The sequence below is a fragment of the Mugil cephalus genome, chromosome 23 (assembly GCF_022458985.1).
Source record: "Mugil cephalus isolate CIBA_MC_2020 chromosome 23, CIBA_Mcephalus_1.1, whole genome shotgun sequence".
NCBI classification, from domain to species: Eukaryota; Metazoa; Chordata; class Actinopteri; order Mugiliformes; family Mugilidae; genus Mugil; species Mugil cephalus.
In genome coordinates this window covers 406920-427190 of record NC_061792.1, presented here as the reverse complement: position 1 = coordinate 427190, position 20271 = coordinate 406920, and the positions used below count along the sequence as shown (strand labels likewise).

The following is a 20271-nucleotide window of genomic DNA, read 5'->3' as shown; positions in this document are numbered from 1 at the left end:
CATCAACAAAATACATGCAATGATCATTTTGACCACTTATATATATGCTTTAGTGACATTGACATTGCTTACGGCCATACCAACCTGAACACGCCTGATCTCGTCTGATCTCGGAAGTAAGCATGGTCGGGCCTGGTTAGTACTTGGATGGGAGACCGCCAGGGAATACCAGGTGCTGTAGCTTTTCATTCTCATCAGGAGACATGGTAACATTTACATCATCAAAATACATGCAATGATCATTTTGACCACTTATATATACTGCTTTAGTGACATTTGACATTGCTTACGGCCATAACATACTGAACACGCCTGATCTCGTCTGATCTCGGAAGCTAAGCATGGTAGGGCCTGGTTAGTACTTGGATGGGAGACCGCCTAGGAATACCCGGTGCTGTAGCTTTTCATTTCATCAGGAGACATGGTAACATTTACATCATCAAAACATGCAATGATGATTTTGAGCACTTATATATACTGATTTAGTGACATTTGACATTGCTTACGGCCATACCACCTGAACACGTCTGATCTCGAAGCTAAGCACGGTCGGGCCTATTTAGTACTTGGATGGGAGACCGCCTGGGAATACTAGGTGCTGTAAGCCTTTCATTTTCATCAGTAGACATGGTAACATTTACATCAACAAAATACATGCAATGATGAATTTGACCTCTGATATATACTGCGTTTGTGACATTTGATGTAGATTACGGCCATACCACCCTGAACACGCCTGAACACGCCTGATCTCGGAAGCTAAGCAGCTTCGGGCCTGGTTGTACTTGGATGGGAGACCGCCTGGCAATACCAGGTGCTGTAAGCTTTTCATTCTCATCAGGAGACATGGTAACATTTACGTCATCAAAATACATGCAATGATCATTTTGACCACTATATATACTGATTAGTGACATTTGACATTGCTTACGGCCATACCAACTTGAACACGCCTGATCTCGTCTGATCTCGGAAGCTAAGCATGGTCGGGCCTGGTTAGTACTTGGATGGGAGACCGCCTGGGAATACCAGGTGCTGTAAGCCTTTCATTTTCATCAGTAGACATGGTAACATTTACATCAACAAAATACATGCAATGATCATTTTGACCACTTATATATACTGCTTTAGTGACATTTGACATTGCTTACGGCCATACCAACCTGAACACGCGTGATCTCGTCTGATCTCGGAAGCTAAGCATGGTCGGGCCTGGTTAGTACTTGGATGGGAGACCGCCTGGGAATACCAGGTGCTGTAGCCTTTTCATTCTCATCAGGAGACATGGTAACATTTACATCATCAAAATACATGCAATGATGATTTTGACCACTTATATATACTGCGTTTGTGACAGCTAAAGTTGCTTACGGCCATACCACCCTGAACATGCCTGATCTCGGAAGCTAAGCATGGTCGGCCTGGTTAGTACTTGGATAGGAGACCACCTGGGAATACCAGGTGCTGTAAGCTTTTCATTCTCATCAGGAGACATGGTAACATTTACATCATCAAATTACATGCAATGATCATTTTGATCACTTATATATACTGCGTTTGTGACAGTTACCATTGCTTACGGTCATACCACCCTGAACACGCGTGATCTCATCTGCTCTCGGAAGCTAAGGGCCTGGTTAGTACTTGGATGGGAACCGCCTGGGAATATCAGGTGCTGTTAGCTTTCATTCTCATCAGGAGACATGGTATACATTTACATCATCAAAATACATGCAATGATGATTTTGATCACTTATATATATACTGCTTTAGTGACATTTGACATTGCTTACGGCCATACCAACCTGAACAAGCCCGATCTCGTCTGATCTCGGAAGCTAAGCAGTGTCGGGCCTGGTTAGTACTTGGATGGCAGACCGCCTGGGAATACTAGATGCTGTAAGCCTTTCATTTTCATCAGGAGACATGGTAACATTTACATCATCAAAATACATGCAATGATGATTTTGACCACTTATATATTCTGCGTTTGTGACAGTTACCATCGCTTACGGCCAAACCACCTGAACACGCCTGATCTCGTCTGATCTCGGAAGCTAAGCAGTGTAGGGCCTGGTTAGTACTTGGATGGGAGACCGCCTGGGAATACCAGGTGCTGTAAGCTTTTCATTTCTCATCAGGAGACATGGTAACATTTACATCATCAAAATACATGCAATGATCATTTTGATCACTTAATATACTGCTTTGTGACAGTTACCATTGCTTACGGCCATACAAACTGAACACGCCTGATTCTCTGATTCGGAAGCTTTGGGCCTGGTTAGTATTGGATGGGAGACGCCTGGGATACTAGGTGCTGTAAGCCTTTCATTTTCATCAGGACATTGGTAACATTTACATCATCAAATACATGCAATGATATTTTGACCACTTATATATACGCTTGTGACTACCATTGCTTACGCCATACTACTGAACACGTACTGCTACCGGAAGCAAGCGGTGGGCTTTAGTACTTGGATGGGAGACCGCCTGGAATACCGGTGCTGTAAGCTTCATTTTCATCAGAGACATGGAAAATTTACATCTCAAAACATGCAATGATGATTTGACACTTATATATACTGCTTAGTGACTTGACTTGCTTCGCATACCTACCTAACACGTCTGATCTCGGAGCTAAACGGTCGGGCCTTTTAGTACTTGTGGGAGACCGCCTGGAATACAGGTGCTGTAAGCCTTTCATTCATCAGAGACATGGTACATTTACATCACAAATACATGCAATGATAATTGACCTTATATATACTGTTTAGTGACAATGATTGTTACGGCCATACCACTGAACACGCTGACACGTGATCTCGAAGCTAAGCAGGTCGGGCTGTGTACTTGGAGGAGACGCTGGCAATACCAGGTGCTGTAAGCTTTCATACATCAGAGACATGGTAACATTACTCATCAAAATACATGCAATGACATTTGACCACTATAATATGATTAGTGAATTGCATTGCTACGGCATACCACTGAACACGCCGATCTCGTTGATCTCGGAAGCAAGATGTCGGGCCTGGTTACTTAATGAGACGTTATAAGGTGCGTAACTTTAAATTTTCATAGTAAATTAAAATTTAATCAAGTATCTGAAGATATTTTGACTTTAATACTGCTTTAGTGACATTACATTGTTACGATAATGAATAGCTTCTTTGATTCGAATAGCATGGTTCGTCTGTTAGTACTTGATGGGAGACGCAGGGAATACCAGGTGCTGTAGCTTTCATTCCATCAGGAGACATGGTAACATTTACATCACAAAATACATGCAATGATCATTTTGAACTTATATATACTGCGTTTGTGACGTCACCATTGCTTACGGCCTTACATATGAACACGCTGATCTCGTCTGATCTCGAAGCTAAGCATGGTAGGGCCTGGTTAGTACTTGGATGGGAGACGCCTAGAATACCCGGTGCTGTAAGTTCATTTCATCAGGAGACATGGTAACATTTATCATCAAAAACATGCTGTGATTTTGAAGCATTATATATACGATTTGTGACATTTGACATTGCTTACGGCCATACCTACTGAACACGTCTGATCTCGAAGCTAAGCACGGTCGGCTATTAGTACTTGGATGGAGACCGCCTGGAATACTAGTGCGAAGCCTTTCATTTTCATCAGTAGCATGGTAACATTTACATCAACAAATACATGCAATGATGAATTTGACCTCTTTATATACGCGTTGTTGACATTTGATGTTGATTACTGCCATACCACCCTGAACACGCCTGAATACCTGATCCGGAAGCTAAGCACGTCGGGCCTGTTGGACTTGGATGGGACCGCCTGCAATACAGGTGCTGAATTTCATTCTCATCAGGAGACAGTAACATTTACGTCACAAATACATGCAATGATCATTTTGACCACTTAATATACTGATTTAGTGACATTGACATTGCTACGGCATACAACTTGACACGCCTGATCTCGTCTGATCTCGGAACTAAGCATGGTCGGCTGGTTAGTACTTGGATGGGAGGACGCCTGGAATACCAGGTGTGTAGCTTTCATTTTCATCAGTAGACATGGTAACATACATCAACAATACATGCAATGATCATTTGGACCACTTATATATACTGCTTTAGTGACATTTGACATGCTTACGGCCATACCAACTGAACACGGTGATCTCGTTGATCTCGGAACTAAGCATGTCGGCTGTAGACTGGATGGAGACGCCTGGAATCAGGTGTGTTAGCCTTTCATTTCATCAGAGACATGGAACATTTCATCATCAAAATACATGCAATGATGATTTTGACCCTTATATATACTGCTTGTGACAGCTAAAGTTGCTTCGGCAACACCTGAACATGCCTGATCCGAAGCTAAGCATGTCGGACCTGGTTAGTACTTGGATGGAGACCACTGGGAATACCAGGTGCTGTAAGCTTTTATCTCATCAGGGACATGGTAACATTTAATCATCAAATTACAGCAATGACATTTGATACTTATATACTGCGTTTGTGACAGTTACCATTGCTTAAGGTATACCACCCGAACAGCGGATCTCATTGCTCTCGGAAGCAAGGGCCTGGTTAGTATTGGATGGGAAACGCCTGGGAATATCAGTTGCTGTTGCTTTTCATTCATCAGGGAACATGGTAACATTTACATCATCAAATACATGCAATGATGATTTTGATCACTTATAAACGCTTAGTGAATTTGACTTGCTTACGGCATACCAACCTGAACAAGCCGATCTCGTCTGATCTCGGAAGAAGCATGTGGCGGTTAGTACTTGGATGGCAGACGCCTGGGAATACTAGATGCTGTAGCCTTTCATTTTCATCAGAGACATGGTAACATTACTCACAAAACATGCAATGATCATTTGACACTTATATATACTGCGTTTGTGACAGTTACCATTGCTTACGGCCATACCACCCTGAATAGCCTGATCTCGTCTGATCTCGGAAGCTAAGCAGTGTAGGGCCTGGTTAGTACTTGGATGGGAGACCGCCTGGGGATACCAGGTGCTGTAAGCTTTTCATTCTCATCAGGAGACATGGTAACATTTACATCATCAAAATACATGCAATGATCATTTTGACCACTTATATATACTGCTTTAGTGACATTTGACATTGCTTACGGCCATACCAACCTGACACGCCTGATCTCGTCTGATCTCGGAAGCTAAGCACGGTCGGGCCTGGTTAGTACTTGGATGGGAGACGCCTGGGAATACCAGGTGCTGTAAGCTTTTTCATTCTCATCAGGAGACATGGTAATATTTACATCATCAAAATACATGCAATGATCATTTTGACCACTTATATATATATTGCTTTAGTGACATTTGACATTGCTTACGGCCATACCAATCTGAACACGCCCGATCTCATCTGATCTCGGAAGCTAAACACGGTCGGGCGCTGGTTAGTACTTCGATGGGAGACCGCCTGGGCATACTAGGTGCTGTAAGCCTTTCATTTTCATCAGGAGACATGGTAACATTTACAATCATCAATATACATGCAATGATCATTTTGACCACTTATATATACTGCTTTTGTGACTGACAAAATGGCTTAAGGGCATACCACACTGAACACACCCAGTTGTCATCTGATCTCGGAAGTTTAGCAGGGTCGGGCGTGTGTTAGTACTTGAATGGGAGGCTGCCCGGGAATACCAGGTGCTGTAAGCTTTTCATTCTCATCAGGAGACATGGTAACATTTACATCATCAAAATACATGCAATGATCATTTTGACCACTTATATATACTGCTTTAGTGACATTTGACATTGCTTACGGCCATACCACCCTGAACACGCGTGATCTCATCTGCTCTCGGAAGCTAAGGGCCTGGTTAGTACTTGGATGGGAAACCACCTGGGAATATCAGGTGCTGTTAGCTTTTCATTCTCATCAGGAGACATGGTAACATTTACATCATCAAAATACATGCAATGATCATTTTGATTCCTTATATATACTGCTTTAGTGACATTTGACATTGCTTACGGCCATACCAACCTGAACACACCCGATCTTGTCTGCTCTCGGAAGCTAAGCGCGGTCGGGCCTGGTTAGTACTTGGATGGGGACCGCCTGGGAATACCAGGTGCTGTAATCTTTTCATTTTCATCAGGAGACATGGTAACATTTACATCATCAAAATACATGCAATGATGATTTTGACCACTTATATATACTGCGTTTTTGACAGTTACCATTGCTTACGGCCATACCACCCTGAACACGCCTGATCTCGTCTGATCTCGGAAGCTAAGCAGTGTAGGGCCTGGTTAGTACTTGGATGGGAGACCACCTCGGAATACCAGGTGCTGTAAGCTTTTCATTCTCATCAGGAGACATAGTAACATTTACATCATCAAAATACATGCAATGATGATTTTGACAACTTATATATACTGCGTTTGTGACAGTTAACGTTACTTACGGCCATACCACCCTGAAACGCCTGATCTCATTTGATCTCCGAAATTAAGCAGTGTCGGCCTGGTTAGTACTTGGATGGGAGACCGCCTGTAAATACTAGATGCTGTAAGCCTTTCATTTTCATCAGGAGACATGGTAACATTTACATCATCAAAATACATGCAATGATGATTTTGACCACTTTATATATACTGCGTTTGTGACAGTCACCATTGCTAACGGCCATAACATCCTGAACACGCCTGATCTTGTCTGATCTCGGAAGCTAACAGTGTAGGGCCTGGTTAGTACTTGGATGGGAGACCGCCTGGGAATACCAGGTGCTGTAAGCTTTTCATTTTCATCAGGAGACATGGTAATATTTACATCATCAAAATACATGCAATGATCATTTTGACCACTTATATATAATGCTTTAGTGACATTTGACATTGCTTACGGCCATACTAACCTGAACACGCCCGATCTTATCTGATCTCGGAAGCCAAGCAGTGTCGGGCCTGGTTAGTACTTGGCTTGGAGACCGCCTCGGAATACCAGGTGCTGTAAGCTTTTCATTCTCATCAGGAGACATGGTAACATTTAAATCATCAAAATACATGCAATGATCATTTTGACCACTTATATATACTGCTTTAGTTACATTTGAAGTTGATTACGGCCATACCACCCTGAACACGCCTGATCTTGTCTGATCTCGGAAGCTATGCAGCGTCGGGCTGCTTAGTACTTGGATGGGAGACCGCCTGGAAATACCAGGTTGCTGTAAGCTTTTCATTTTCATCAGGAGACATGGTAAACATTTACATCATCAAAATACATGCAAGATCATTTTGACCACTTAAATATACTGCGTTTGTGACAGTTACCATTGCTTACGGCCATACCACCCTGAACACGCCTGATCTCATCTGATCTCGGAAGCTTTGGGCCTGGTTAGTACTTGGATGGGAGACCGCCTGGGAATACTAGGTGCTGTAAGCCTTTCATTTTCATCAGGAGACATGGTAACATTTACATCATCAAAATACATGCAATGATCATTTTGACCACTTATATATACTGCGTTTGTGACAGTCACCATTGCTTACGGCCATAACATACTGAACACGCCTGATCTCGTCTGATCACGGAAGCTAAGCATGGTAGGGCCTGGTTAGTACTTGGATGGGAGACCGCCTAGGAATACCCGGTGCTGTAAGCTTTTCATTTTCATCAGGAGACATGGTAACATTTACATCATCAAAACATGCAATGATGATTTTGAGCACTTATATATACTGATTTAGTGACATTTGACATTGCTTACGGCCATACCTACCTGAACACGTCTGATCTCGGAAGCTAAGCACGGTCGGGCCTATTTAGTACTTGGATGGGAGACCGCCTGGGAAATACTAGGTGCTGTAAGCCTTTCATTTTCATCAGTAGACATGGTAACATTTACATCAACAAATACATGCAATGATGAATTTGACCTCTTATATATACTGCGTTTGTGACATTTGATGTTGATTACGGCCCATACCACCCTGAACACGCCTGAAACACGCCTGATCTCGGAAGCTAAGCAGCGTCGGGCCTGGGTTGGTACTTGGATGGGAGGACCGCCTGGCAATACCAGGTGCTGTAAGCTTTTCATTCTCATCAGGGAGACATGGTAACATTTACGTCATCAAAAATACATGCAATGATCATTTTGACCACTTATATATACTGATTAGTGACATTTGACATTGCTTACGGCCATACCAACTTGAACACGCCTGATCTCGTCTGATCTCGGAAGCTAAGCATGGTCGGGCCTGGTTAGTACTTGGATGGGAGGACCGCCTGGGAATACCAGGTGCTGTAAGCCTTCATTTTCATCAGTAGACATGGTAACATTTACATCAACAAAATACATGCAATGATCATTTTGACCACTTATATATACTGCTTTAGTGACATTTGACATTGCTTACGGCCATACCAACTGAACACCCCTGATCTCGTCTGATCTCGGAAGCTAAGCATGGTCGGGCCTGGTTAGTACTTGGATGGGAGACCGCCTGGGAATACCAGGTGCTGTAGCCTTTTCATTCTCATCAGGAGACATGGTAACATTTACATCATCAAAATACATGCAATGATGATTTTGACCACTTATATATACTGCGTTTGTGACAGCTAAAGTTGCTTACGGCCATACCACCCTGAACATGCCTGATCTCGGAAGCTAAGCATGGTCGGACCTGGTTAGTACTTGGATAGGAGACCACCTGGGAATACCAGGTGCTGTAAGCTTTTCATTCTCATCAGGAGACATGGTAACATTTACATCATCAAAATACATGCAATGATCATTTTGACCATTAAATATACTGCGTTTGTGACAGTTACCATTGCTTACGGTCATACCACCCTGAACACGCGTGGATCTCATCTGCTTCGGAAGCTAAGGGCCTGGTTAGTACTTGGATGGGAAACCGCCTGGGAATATCAGGTGCTGTTAGCTTTTCATTCTCATCAGGAGACATGGTAACATTTACATCATCAAAATATATGCAATGATGATTTTGATCACTTATATATACTGCTTTAGTGACATTTGACATTGCTTACGGCCATACCAACCTGAACAAGCCCGATCTCGTCTGATCTCGGAAGTAAGCAGTGTCGGGCCTGGTTAGTACTTGGATGGCAGACCGCCTGGGAATACTAGATGCTGTAAGCCTTTCATTTTCATCAGGAGACATGGTAACATTTACATCATCAAAATACATGCAATGATGATTTTGACCACTTATATATTCTGCGTTTGTGACAGTTACCATCGCTTACGGCCAAACCACCCTGAACACGCCTGATCTCGTCTGATCTCGGAAGCTAGCAGTGTAGGGCCTGGTTAGTACTTGGATGGGAGACCGCCTGGGAATACCAGGTGCTGTAAGCTTTTCATTCTCATCAGGAGACATGGTAACATTTACATCATCAAAATACATGCAATGATCATTTTGATCACTTATATATACTGGCTTTAGTGACATTTGACATTGCTTACGGCATACCAACCTGAACACGCCCGATCTTGTCTGAACTCGGAAGCTAAGCGCGGTTGGGCCTGGTTAGTACTTGGATGGGAGACCGCCTGGGAATACCAGGTGCTGTAAGCTTTTCATTTTCATCAGGAGACATGGTAATATTTACATCATCAAAATACATGCAATGATGATTTTGACCACTTATATATACTGCGTTTGTGAAAGTTACCATTGCTTACGGCCATACCACCCTGAACACGCCTGATCTCGTCTGATCTCGGAAGCTAAGCAGTGTAGGGCCTGGTTAGTACTTGGATGGGAGACAGCCTGGGAATACCAGGTGCTGTAAGCTTTTCATTCAAATCAGGAGACATGGTAACATTTACATCATCAAAATACATGCAATGATGATTTTGACCACTTATATATACTGCGTTTGTGACAGTTAACGTTACTTACGGCCATACCACCCTGAAAACGCCTGATCTCATTTGATCTCCGAAGTTAAGCAGTGTCGGGCCTGGTTAGTACTTGGATGGGAGACCGCTTGTAAATACTAGATCCTGTAAACCTTTCATTTTCATCAGGAGACATGGTAACATTTACATCATCAAAATACATGCAATGATGATTTTGACCACTTATATATACTGCATTTGTGACAGACACCATTGCTTACGGCCATAACATCCTGAACACGCCTGATCTTGTCTGATCTCCCAAGCTAAACAGTGTAGGGCCTGGTTAGTACTTGGATGGGAGACCGCCTGGGAATACCAGGTGCTGTAAGCTTTTCATTCTCATCAGGAGACATGGTAACATTTACATCATCAAAATACATGCAATGATCATTTTGACCACTTAAATATAATGCTTTAGTAACATTTGACATTGCTTACGGCCCATACAACCTGAGCACGCCCGATCTGTCTGATCCCGGAAGCTAAGCCACGGTGGGGCTGGTTAGTACTTGGGTGGGAGACCGAATGGGAATACCAGGTGCTGTAAGCTTTTCTTTTTTATCAGGAGACATGGTAACATTTTACATCATCAAAATACATGCAATGATGATTTTGACCACTTATATATACTGCGTTTGTGACAGTTAACGTTGCATACGGACATACCACCATGAACACGCCTGATCTCGTCTGATCTCGGAAGCTAAGCAGTGTAGGGCCTGGTTAGTACTTGGATGGGAGACCGCCTGGGAATACCAAGTGCTGTAAGCCTTTCATTTTCATCAGGAGACATGGTAACATTTACATCATCAAAATACATGCAATGATCATTTTGACCACTTATATATAGTGCTTTAGTGACATTTGACATTGCTTACGGCCATACCAACCTGAACACGCCCGATCTCGTCTGATCTCGGAAGCGAAGCATGGTCGGGACTGATTAGTACTTGGATGGGAGACCGCCTGGGAATACCAGGTGCTGTAAGCTTTTCATTCTCATCAGGAGACATGGTAACATTTACATCATCAAAATACATGCAATGATGATTTTGACAACTTATATATACTGCGTTTGTGACATTTAACGTTACTTACGGCCATACCACCCTGAAAACGCCTGATCTCATTTGATCTCCGAAGTTAAGCAGTGTCGGGCCTGGTTAGTACTTGGATGGGAGACCGCCTGTAAATACTAGATGCTGTAAGCCTTTCATTTTCATCAGGAGACATGGTAACATTTACATCATCAAAATACATGCAATGATCCTTTTGATCACTTATTTATACTGCTTTAGTGACATTTGACATTCCTTACGGCCATACCAACCTGAACAAGCCCGATCTCGTCTGATCTCGGAAGCTCAGCATGGTCGGGCCTGGTTAGTACTTGGATGGGAGACCGCCTGGGAATACTAGGTGCTGTAAGCTTTTCATTCTCATCAGGAGACATGGTAACATTTACATCATCAAAATACATGCAATGATCCTTTTGATCACTTATTTATACTGCTTTAGTGACATTTGACATTCCTTACGGCCATACCAACCTGAACAAGCCCGATCTCGTCTGATCTCGGAAGCTCAGCATGGTCGGGCCTGGTTAGTACTTGGATGGGAGACCGCCTGGGAATACTAGGTGCTGTAAGCTTTTTCATTCTCATCAGGAGACATGGTAACATTTACATCATCAAATACATGCAATGATGATTTTGACCACTTATATATACTGCGTTTGTGAGAGTTAATGTTGCTTACGGCCATACCACCCTGAACACACCTGATCTCGTTTGATCTCGGAAGCCAAGCAGTGTCGGGCCTGGTTAGTACTTGGATGGGAGACCGCCTGGGAGTACCAGGTGCTGTAAGCTTTTCATTTTCATCAGGAGACATGGTAACATTTACATCATCAAAATACATGCAATGATCATTTTGACCACTTATATATATATACTGCGTTTGTGACAGTTAACGTCGCTTACGACCATACCACCCTGAACACGTCTGATCTCGTCTGATCTCGGAAGCTAAGTATTGTAGGGCCTGGTTACTACTTGGATGGGAGATCGCCTGGGAATACCAGGTGCTGTAAGCTTTTCATTTTCATCAGGAGACATGGTAACATTTACATCATCAAAATACATGCAATGATCATTTTGACCACTTATATATACTGCTTTAGTGATGTTTGACATTGCTTACGGCCATACAACCTGAACACGCCCAGGTCCTGTAAGCCTTTCATTTTCATCAGGGGACACAGGAACATTTCCATCATCATAATACATGCAATATTGATTTTGACCACTTATATGTACCGCTTTTGTGACTGACACCATACCCACTCGTAAGACGCCCGTGTTTGCTTGTCTCGCTTGCTTTCAGTTTGAAAGTCTAACAGAATCTACGGACCTACCTAGGTTTGTATAAAACAAACTTTCAATAAGATCAAAGGCAATGATTCTATGCCATCATGATCAAAGGAAAACATTTCATGACATCATCATCAAAGGAAAACAATTGAGGACATCATCAAAGGAAGACATCCCATGACGTCACCGCCCTGTTTCATCCATCGTTTCTTTTGTATGTGCGTGAGCATGCACGGAACTACGTTATGGATGTAACGTTACTCCATGTGCGCGCATGTAGTCGCACGTGCGTCTGTACGTGCGCGAAAACAACACACAAGAATTAGACCAACATGCTCCCATAACTGTGTGTAAAGGTTTGTTTATGCCTCATCCACATTGTATAATCAATATGTTTGTGTCACGTGTAGTTTAATCATGTGCGGCTGATTCTTTATCGTATTTCCTTCTGAGGTACATAATGGTCTAGCTGGAACCTATTAACAGCGCTACTTGTGGCTTTACTACACAATGATGTAAGTATTATGTAAATTAGTTCTTTTTTGCGTTTCTTTCGGGCAATACAGCAAACTCCAACGTCTGAGGTGTTAGCCGACATGTGCTGTCGAGATTTGTCATTAGAAATATTGACAAGTGTTTTAGTAACATTGCTTGTATTTTGCATCAGTTTGCTGTTGTCCACAATTTGAACTGACGCCGAAATAAAACGAGGCCAGTGGAGATAACGTGGTCGTTAGGTCGTGGGGAGCTAACTACGGGGCTAAGTTAACGTGCTAACGGCCAATTTCAATGTGTCAGAATGTGTCTGTATGTATGTTAGTATTTTATTTTTATTTAACCTTTGTTTACCTAGGCAAGCAATTAAGAACAGTTTTACCGGCTGTAGTTGTGTTGTCATTTTTATTGCTGTAAGTTTTCTGTTTGTCTTGGAACAGGCTAACCGGTTTAGCACGTTGTGATGCTGCCAACTGGTACAGCGTTAAATAGTTGTACAACTACAACTATAGCCGAAGAGTCAACCTTAACATATTTGAGTGTTTATGCTCTAATGCTGGGACTTTTTATGAGACATGTATAAAAGAGTGATCTATGAAAATAAAAAAGACCCCAGTTAGTTGTCATTAGATGTACTGAATCACTTGAATCTTGAATTAGAGATAAGGCAGGACTATTTTACGTTATTCCCCGTGGAGAATGAAGGTTTTACAGACAATGCAAAATGATAAACAAACCAAAACCAAAGGAGAGAAAACTATATAAAAGTAAATATGTTAAAGGTACAAAAATAATTACATTTATTAATAATACTGATACAGTTGGTAGAAGAGTGGTAGTGGTCATTTTGGTTGCTCTTGCCAAAATCTGACAACATATATTATCATATCAATAGTACCATCGGACGGCAGTGTTATAGATCTCACTATGTGACACTCAAGATTGAAAGGTGTTAATGAAAACTTTGATCGAGGAACCTAAATGAAAACACAACCAGAGTGAGAGAAAGAAAATTATCACAGAAAACAGAAGAAATTTGGAAAATCTTTCCCACACTCTCTTCCTAGCGCACTCCTCACAAAATTTAAATAGAATGTGCCATAGAATGTTTTCCTTCATGATGTCATAGAATTCTGTCCTTTCATCAAATCTTTTCCTTTGGCCATGATGGCATAGAATCTTTGCCTTTGATCTTACTGAAAGTTTGTTTTATACAAGCCTCTGTGGATCTGTACATTCTTTAGTGCTTCTCAGAGTTACAAATTGACTGCAAGCAAGACAAGGAACACACTTGAATAGAGCATGGTTCATTGATTTTCGTCCAAAGTTTTACAAAACATTTCCCGAATAACAAGCATCAATGGCAACCAACAAAACAGCAAAAGAGCTGAATATCTCAGGAGGGAGCACTCTGGGAAATTGCATGAAAGTGCAATCTTTAATCAGAGAGGGCGGCTTTGAATTTGTTACCATTTTCATCAGGAGACATGGTAACATTTACATCATCAAAATACATGCAATGATCATTTTGACCACTTATATATACTGCTTTAGTGATGTTTGACATTGCTTACGGCCATACCAACCTGAACACGCCCAGGTCCTGTAAGCCTTTCATTTTCATCAGGGGACACAGGAACATTTCCATCATCATAATACATGCAATATTGATTTTGACCACTTATATGTACCGCTTTTGTGACTGACACCATTACCACCTCGTAAGACGCCGTGTTTGCTTGTCTCGCTTGCTTTCAGTTTGAAAGTCTAACAGAATCTACGGACCCACTAGGTTTGTATAAAACAAACTTTCAATAAGATCAAGGCAAAGATTCTATGCCATCATGATCAAAGGAAAACATTTCATGACATCATCATCAAAGGAAAACAATTGAGGACATCATCAAAGGAAGACATCCCATGACGTCATCGCCCTGTTTCATCCATTGTTTCTTTTGTATGTGCGTGAGCATGCACGGAACTACGTATGGATGTAACGTTACTCCATGTGCGCGCATGTAGTCGCACGTGCGTCTGTACGTGCGCGAAAACAATACACAAAAATTAGACCAACATGCTCCCATAAACTGTGTGTAATGGTTTGTTTAAGCCTCATCCACATTGTATAATCAATATGTTTGTGTCACGTGTAGTTTAATCATGTGCGGCTGATTCTTATCGTATTTCCCTCTGAGGTACATAATGGTCTAGCTGGAACCTATTAACGCGCTACTTGTGGCTTTACTACACAATGATGTAAGTATATGTAAATTAGTTCTGTTTTTGCGTTTCTTTCGGGCAATACAGCAAACCCTAACGTCTGAGGTGGTAGCCCGTTGTGATGCTGCGATCTGGTACAGTGTTAAATAGTTGTACAACTACAACTATAGTCGAAACAGCCACCCTTCTTATTTAAGTGTTTATGCTCTAATGCTGGACTTTTTATGAGACATGTATAAAAGAGTGATCTATGAAAATAAAAAAGACCCCAGTTAGTTGTCATTAGATGTATGAATCACTTGAATCTGAATTAGAGATAAGGCAGGACTATTTTACGTTACTCCCCGTGGAGAAATGAAGGTTTTACAGACAATGCAAAATGATAAAACAAACCAAAACCAAAGGAGAGAAACTATATAAAAGTAAATATGTTAAAGGTACAAAAATATTACATCTACTACTATTTTTCACTAATACTGATACAGTTGGTAGAAGAGTGGTAGTGGTGATTTTGGTTGCTCATGCCAAAATCTGACGACATATATTATCATATCAATAGTACCATTGGACTGCAGTGTTATAGATCTCACTATGTGACACTCAAGATTGAAAGGTGTTAATGAAAACTTTGATCGAGGAACCTAAATGAAAACACAACCAGGGTGAGAGAAAAGAAAATTATCACAGAAAACAGAAGAAATTTGGAAAATCTTTCGAAAAACTCTCTCTTCCTATCGCACTCCTCACAAAATTTACATAGAATGTGCCATAGAATGTTTTCTTTCATGATGTCATAGAATTCTGTCCTTTCATCAAATCTTTTCCTTTGGCCATGATGGCATAGAATCTTTGCCTTTGATCTTACTGAAAGTCTGTTTTATACAAGCCTCTGTGGATCTGTACATTCTTTAGTGCTTCTCAGAGTTACAAATTGACTGCAAGCAAGACAAGGAACACACTTGAATAGAGCATGGTTCATTGATTTTCGTCCAAAGTTTTACAAAACATTTCCCGAATAACAAGCATCAATGGCAACCAACAAAACAGCAAAAGAGCTGAATATCTCAGTAGGGAGCAGTCTGGGAAATTGCCTGAAAGTGCAATCTTGCCTCAGAGAGGGCTACTTTGAATTTGTTACCAAATGCTGTAAAAAACATTTAGAAAGTCTGCGTCAAAGTCAACAAGAGCCGTCCGGCAATTTTCAGACGGGCAAAAGTTGAAAATGATATGCTGAAATTGACATGCTGAAACAGCTGCGACGTCCGCATAGGTGATGATGTTTGGCTAAGGTGCAGTAGGCCTTTCACGATAAGCCATTATCAGGCAGTGTTCAGTTTAAACACAAATCACACCCAAACCCTGGTTGGACCGGGTCACCTTGTTTTTCTCTCTGATTCATATCTACCTGTTATGTTCTGACTCTACTTCCTGGCAGACTGTATCATTGTAGAAGCTTCAGCTCAAAAACAAAAATACATGCAATGATGATTTTGACCACTTATATATACTGCGTTTGTGAAAGTTAACGTTGCTTACGGCCATACCACCCTGAACACGCCTGATCTCGTTTGATCTCGGAACCCAAGCAGTGTGGGCCGGGTTTAGTACTTGGATGGGGGGAACCGCCTGGGAATACCAGGTGCTTTTAAGCTTTTTTTTTATCAGGAGACATGGTAACTTTTTCATCTAAAAATACATGAAATGATAAATTTGACCCATTTAAATATATGCTGCTTTCGTGATGTTTGACATTGTTTAAAAGGGGCCCAAACCCAACCTAAAACACGCCCGATCTCGGAAAGCTAAAAAACGGTGGGGCCCCAGGTTGTACTTGGAGGGGGAAACCCCCCTGGGAAGGGCCAGTTGTGTAAGCTTTTCTTTTTTCTTCTGGAGGCAGGGTAACATTTACATCATCAAAAAAACATGCAATGTGATTTTGCCCATTATATTATACTGGGGTTTGTGACAGTTACCATTGCTTAGGGGGCCCATACCAACCTGAACACGCCTGATCTTTTATGATCTGGGAAAAGTAAGCACGGTCGGCCCTGGTTTGTATTGGGGAGGGGGAGACCGCCTGGGAAAATACTAGGTGTGAAAGGCTTTCATTTTCATCAGGAGAAGGGTAACTTTTTACATCTTTAAAAATACATCCCAATGATCATTTTGCCCACTTTTTATAAAATTTTTTTGTGACTGAAAAAATTGTTTAAAGGGGCATACCCAACTAAAAACACACCCAGTGTCTTTCTGTTTCTCGGAAGTTTAGCGGGCCCGGGCGTGGTTATTTATTTGGGAAATGGGAAAACCGCCTGAAAATTATTTGGTTTGCTGTAAGCCTTTTCATTTTGACCCAGGGGGACATGGTAACATTTACATCATCAAAAATCATGCAATGATCTTTTTGCCCACTTATTTTATACTGCGTTTGTGACAATTCCATTTTTTTAGGGTTTCATACCCCCTGAACACGTCTGTTTCAACTGCTCTCGGGAAGCTAAGGGGGCCTGGTTAGAAATTGGAAAGGGGGAAAAACCGCGGGGAATATCAGGTGCTATAAGTTTTTCTTTTCATCAGGAGACATGGTAACTTTTCCCATCATAAAAATCCCGGCAATGATGATTTTGACCCACTTATATATACTGTTTAGTGACTTTGACTTGTTACGGCCTTTCCCAACCGGAACAACCCCGATCTTTTTTGGGAATTCTCGGACGCAAAACAGGGGTTGGGCCGGGGTTAAAGTACTTGGATGGGAAAACCCGCCTGGGAAAAATAGGTGCGGGAAACCCTTTTCCCTTTTCACCAGGAGACAGGGGTAACTTTACATCATAAAAATACATGCAAGGGATAAATTTTTGACCATTTTTAAATTATACTGCGTTTGTGACAGTTCCCATTGCTTACGGCCATACCACCCGCCTGATTCATCTGATCTCGGAAGCAAAAGCAGTGTGGGGCCGGGTTTTAGTACTTTGAGGGGGTGACCGCCTGGGAATCCCCCAAGTGCTGTAACCCTTTTCATTTAATCAGGAGACAGGGTTTAATATTTACATCATAAAAAATACATGCCATGACATTTTGGGACCACTTAAAATATTAAAATTGCTTTAGTGACATTTGACATTGCTTACGGCCATACAAATCTGAACACCCCTGATCTATCGGGATCTGGGAAAGCTACAGGGGGTGGGGCCGGGTTTTGTACTTGGATGGGGAGACCCCCGGGGGAAATATTTGGGTGTTTGTAAGCCTTTAAATTTTAAATCAGGAGACATGGAAACATTTACTCAAAAAATAATGCAAATTGATGATTTTTAAACCATTTATTTATACTGCGTTGGGGGACAATTAAAACCGTTGTTTTTTTCCCGGCCTTACCATCCTAAAACAGGGCTGAGTTTCATTTTGAAAGTCTAACGGGAAATCAAAGGACCCACCTGGTTTGTATAAAAAAAAACTTTCAAAAAGAAAAAAGGGCAAAGATTTTTATGCCATCATGATCAAAGGAAAACATTTAAAGAATCATCATCAAAGGAAAAAAAAATTTGGGGGACATCATAAAAGGGAAAAAGGACATCCCATGACGTCATCCCCCTGTTTCCATTTTTCTTTTGTATGTGCGTGGCATCCCACGGAATAGTATGGAGGAAAACGTTACTCCTTTTTGCGGCATTTTGTCGCCCCGGCGTCTGTACGTGGGGGAAAAAACCCAACACACAAGAATTTAGGACCAACATGCTCCCATAACTGTGTGAAAAGGGTTTTTGGTTTAAGCCTCATCCCATTGTATAATCAATATTTTTGTGTCACGTGTAGTTTAATCTGTGCGGCGGATTTTTTATCGTATTTCCTTCTGAGGTACTTTAATGGGTCTAGCGGAAAACCTATTACAGCGTACTTGTGGCTTTTTAACAATGTTTGTAAGTATTAGGAAAATTATTTTTTTTTGCGTTTTTCCCCCGGGAAAATACAGCAAACCCCAACGTTGAGGTGGTACCCGGGACGTGTGCTTGTGAGTTTTTGTCTTTAGAAATTTTGGCCCAAAAGGGGTTTTCCCTAACATTGCTTGTATTTTGCATCAATTTCTGTTGCCCACTTTTTAAACCCTGCGCCGAAATAAAACGAGGCCAGTGGAGTTAAAAGGGTGGTCGTTAGCATACGGTGGAGTGGGGAGCTAACTACGGGGCTAAGTTAACGTGCTAACGGCCAATTTCAATGTGTCAGAATGTGTCTGTATGTATGTTAGTATTTTATTTTTATTTAACCTTTGTTTACCTAGGCAAGCAATTAAGAACAGTTTTACCGGCTGTAGTTGTGTTGTCATTTTTATTGCTGTAAGTTTTCTGTTTGTCTTGGAACAGGCTAACCGGTTTAGCACGTTGTGATGCTGCGAACTGGTACAGCGTTAAATAGTTGTACAACTACAACTATAGCCGAAGAGTCAACCTTAACATATTTGAGTGTTTATGCTCTAATGCTGGACTTTTTATGAGACATGTATAAAAGAGTGATCTATGAAAATAAAAAAGACCCCAGTTAGTTGTCATTAGATGTACTGAATCACTTGAATCTTGAATTAGAGATAAGGCAGGACTATTTTACGTTATTCCCCGTGGAGAAATGAAGGTTTTACAGACAATGCAAAATGATAAAACAAACCAAAACCAAAGGAGCACGTTCGCCCCTGGTTAGTACTTGGATGGGAGACCGCCTGGGAATACTAGGTGCTGTAAGCCTTTCATTTTCATCAGGAGACATGGTAACATTTACATCATCAATATACATGCAATGATCATTTTGACCACTTATATATACTGCGTTTGTGACAGTTACCATTGCTTATGGCCATACCACCCTGAACACGCCTGATCTCGTCTGATCTCGGAAGCTAAGCAGTGTAGGGCCTGGTTAGTACTTGGATGGGAGACCGCCTGGGAATACCAGGTGCTGTAAGCTTTTCATTCTCATCAGGAGACATGGTAACATTTACATCATCAAAATACATGCAATGATCATTTTGACCACTTATATATACTTCTTTAGTGACATTTGACATTACTTACGGCCATACCAACCTGAACACGCCCAGGTCCTGTAAGCCTTTCATTTTCATCAGGGGACACAGGAACATTTCCATCATCATAATATATGCAATATTGATTTTGACCACTTATATGTACCGCTTTTGTGACTGACACCATACCACCTCGTAAGACGCCCGTGTTTGCTTGTC

General features: G+C 41.6%; 10 non-coding genes and 28 pseudogenes across 10 annotated transcripts; all 38 read left to right on the top strand.

The window, feature by feature from the left end:
- The first annotated feature begins 66 nt into the window (after window positions 1-66).
- LOC125002067 lies at window positions 67-184 on the top strand (annotated as a pseudogene).
- A 100-nt stretch (window positions 185-284) lies between these two features.
- LOC125002131 lies at window positions 285-403 on the top strand (annotated as a pseudogene).
- A 97-nt stretch (window positions 404-500) lies between these two features.
- LOC125002951 lies at window positions 501-607 on the top strand (annotated as a pseudogene).
- A 101-nt stretch (window positions 608-708) lies between these two features.
- LOC125002405 lies at window positions 709-826 on the top strand (annotated as a pseudogene).
- A 99-nt stretch (window positions 827-925) lies between these two features.
- LOC125001329 lies at window positions 926-1044 on the top strand. Its single transcript, XR_007111589.1, has one exon. It is a non-coding gene; the product is annotated as a 5S ribosomal RNA (ribosomal RNA).
- A 101-nt stretch (window positions 1045-1145) lies between these two features.
- Window positions 1146-1264, top strand: LOC125001498 (annotated as a pseudogene).
- Window positions 1265-1365: 101 nt separating this feature from the next.
- LOC125002652 lies at window positions 1366-1473 on the top strand (annotated as a pseudogene).
- Window positions 1474-1787: 314 nt separating this feature from the next.
- LOC125001802 lies at window positions 1788-1906 on the top strand (annotated as a pseudogene).
- Window positions 1907-2007: 101 nt separating this feature from the next.
- LOC125003204 lies at window positions 2008-2125 on the top strand. Its single transcript, XR_007112068.1, has one exon. It is a non-coding gene; the product is annotated as a 5S ribosomal RNA (ribosomal RNA).
- Window positions 2126-4924: 2799 nt separating this feature from the next.
- Window positions 4925-5042, top strand: LOC125001478 (annotated as a pseudogene).
- Window positions 5043-5143: 101 nt separating this feature from the next.
- Window positions 5144-5260, top strand: LOC125001909 (annotated as a pseudogene).
- Window positions 5261-5364: 104 nt separating this feature from the next.
- LOC125002049 lies at window positions 5365-5484 on the top strand (annotated as a pseudogene).
- Window positions 5485-6020: 536 nt separating this feature from the next.
- On the top strand, window positions 6021-6138 carry LOC125001832 (annotated as a pseudogene).
- Window positions 6139-6239: 101 nt separating this feature from the next.
- LOC125001341 lies at window positions 6240-6358 on the top strand. The gene has a single exon (XR_007111601.1). It is a non-coding gene; the product is annotated as a 5S ribosomal RNA (ribosomal RNA).
- Window positions 6359-6459: 101 nt separating this feature from the next.
- On the top strand, window positions 6460-6576 carry LOC125002829 (annotated as a pseudogene).
- A 102-nt stretch (window positions 6577-6678) lies between these two features.
- Window positions 6679-6796, top strand: LOC125002107 (annotated as a pseudogene).
- A 101-nt stretch (window positions 6797-6897) lies between these two features.
- Window positions 6898-7016, top strand: LOC125002051 (annotated as a pseudogene).
- A 101-nt stretch (window positions 7017-7117) lies between these two features.
- Window positions 7118-7236, top strand: LOC125002641 (annotated as a pseudogene).
- Window positions 7237-7337: 101 nt separating this feature from the next.
- On the top strand, window positions 7338-7448 carry LOC125002570 (annotated as a pseudogene).
- A 101-nt stretch (window positions 7449-7549) lies between these two features.
- LOC125001981 lies at window positions 7550-7668 on the top strand (annotated as a pseudogene).
- A 99-nt stretch (window positions 7669-7767) lies between these two features.
- On the top strand, window positions 7768-7877 carry LOC125002680 (annotated as a pseudogene).
- Window positions 7878-8202: 325 nt separating this feature from the next.
- On the top strand, window positions 8203-8322 carry LOC125003258. Its single transcript, XR_007112119.1, has one exon. It is a non-coding gene; the product is annotated as a 5S ribosomal RNA (ribosomal RNA).
- Window positions 8323-8422: 100 nt separating this feature from the next.
- Window positions 8423-8540, top strand: LOC125001822 (annotated as a pseudogene).
- Window positions 8541-8641: 101 nt separating this feature from the next.
- On the top strand, window positions 8642-8750 carry LOC125002225 (annotated as a pseudogene).
- Window positions 8751-9062: 312 nt separating this feature from the next.
- LOC125002230 lies at window positions 9063-9180 on the top strand (annotated as a pseudogene).
- A 101-nt stretch (window positions 9181-9281) lies between these two features.
- LOC125001339 lies at window positions 9282-9399 on the top strand. Its single transcript, XR_007111599.1, has one exon. It is a non-coding gene; the product is annotated as a 5S ribosomal RNA (ribosomal RNA).
- Window positions 9400-9501: 102 nt separating this feature from the next.
- LOC125001404 lies at window positions 9502-9619 on the top strand. The gene has a single exon (XR_007111661.1). It is a non-coding gene; the product is annotated as a 5S ribosomal RNA (ribosomal RNA).
- A 101-nt stretch (window positions 9620-9720) lies between these two features.
- On the top strand, window positions 9721-9839 carry LOC125002998. Its single transcript, XR_007111867.1, has one exon. It is a non-coding gene; the product is annotated as a 5S ribosomal RNA (ribosomal RNA).
- Window positions 9840-9940: 101 nt separating this feature from the next.
- LOC125002314 lies at window positions 9941-10059 on the top strand (annotated as a pseudogene).
- Window positions 10060-10160: 101 nt separating this feature from the next.
- Window positions 10161-10279, top strand: LOC125002012 (annotated as a pseudogene).
- Window positions 10280-10600: 321 nt separating this feature from the next.
- On the top strand, window positions 10601-10719 carry LOC125001578 (annotated as a pseudogene).
- Window positions 10720-10820: 101 nt separating this feature from the next.
- LOC125003306 lies at window positions 10821-10939 on the top strand. Its single transcript, XR_007112165.1, has one exon. It is a non-coding gene; the product is annotated as a 5S ribosomal RNA (ribosomal RNA).
- Window positions 10940-11040: 101 nt separating this feature from the next.
- On the top strand, window positions 11041-11159 carry LOC125001678 (annotated as a pseudogene).
- A 101-nt stretch (window positions 11160-11260) lies between these two features.
- On the top strand, window positions 11261-11379 carry LOC125001816 (annotated as a pseudogene).
- A 101-nt stretch (window positions 11380-11480) lies between these two features.
- Window positions 11481-11599, top strand: LOC125001815 (annotated as a pseudogene).
- Window positions 11600-11700: 101 nt separating this feature from the next.
- On the top strand, window positions 11701-11819 carry LOC125001742. The gene has a single exon (XR_007111717.1). It is a non-coding gene; the product is annotated as a 5S ribosomal RNA (ribosomal RNA).
- Window positions 11820-11924: 105 nt separating this feature from the next.
- Window positions 11925-12043, top strand: LOC125002016 (annotated as a pseudogene).
- Window positions 12044-19875: 7832 nt separating this feature from the next.
- On the top strand, window positions 19876-19994 carry LOC125003157. Its single transcript, XR_007112024.1, has one exon. It is a non-coding gene; the product is annotated as a 5S ribosomal RNA (ribosomal RNA).
- Window positions 19995-20271: the final 277 nt, after the last annotated feature.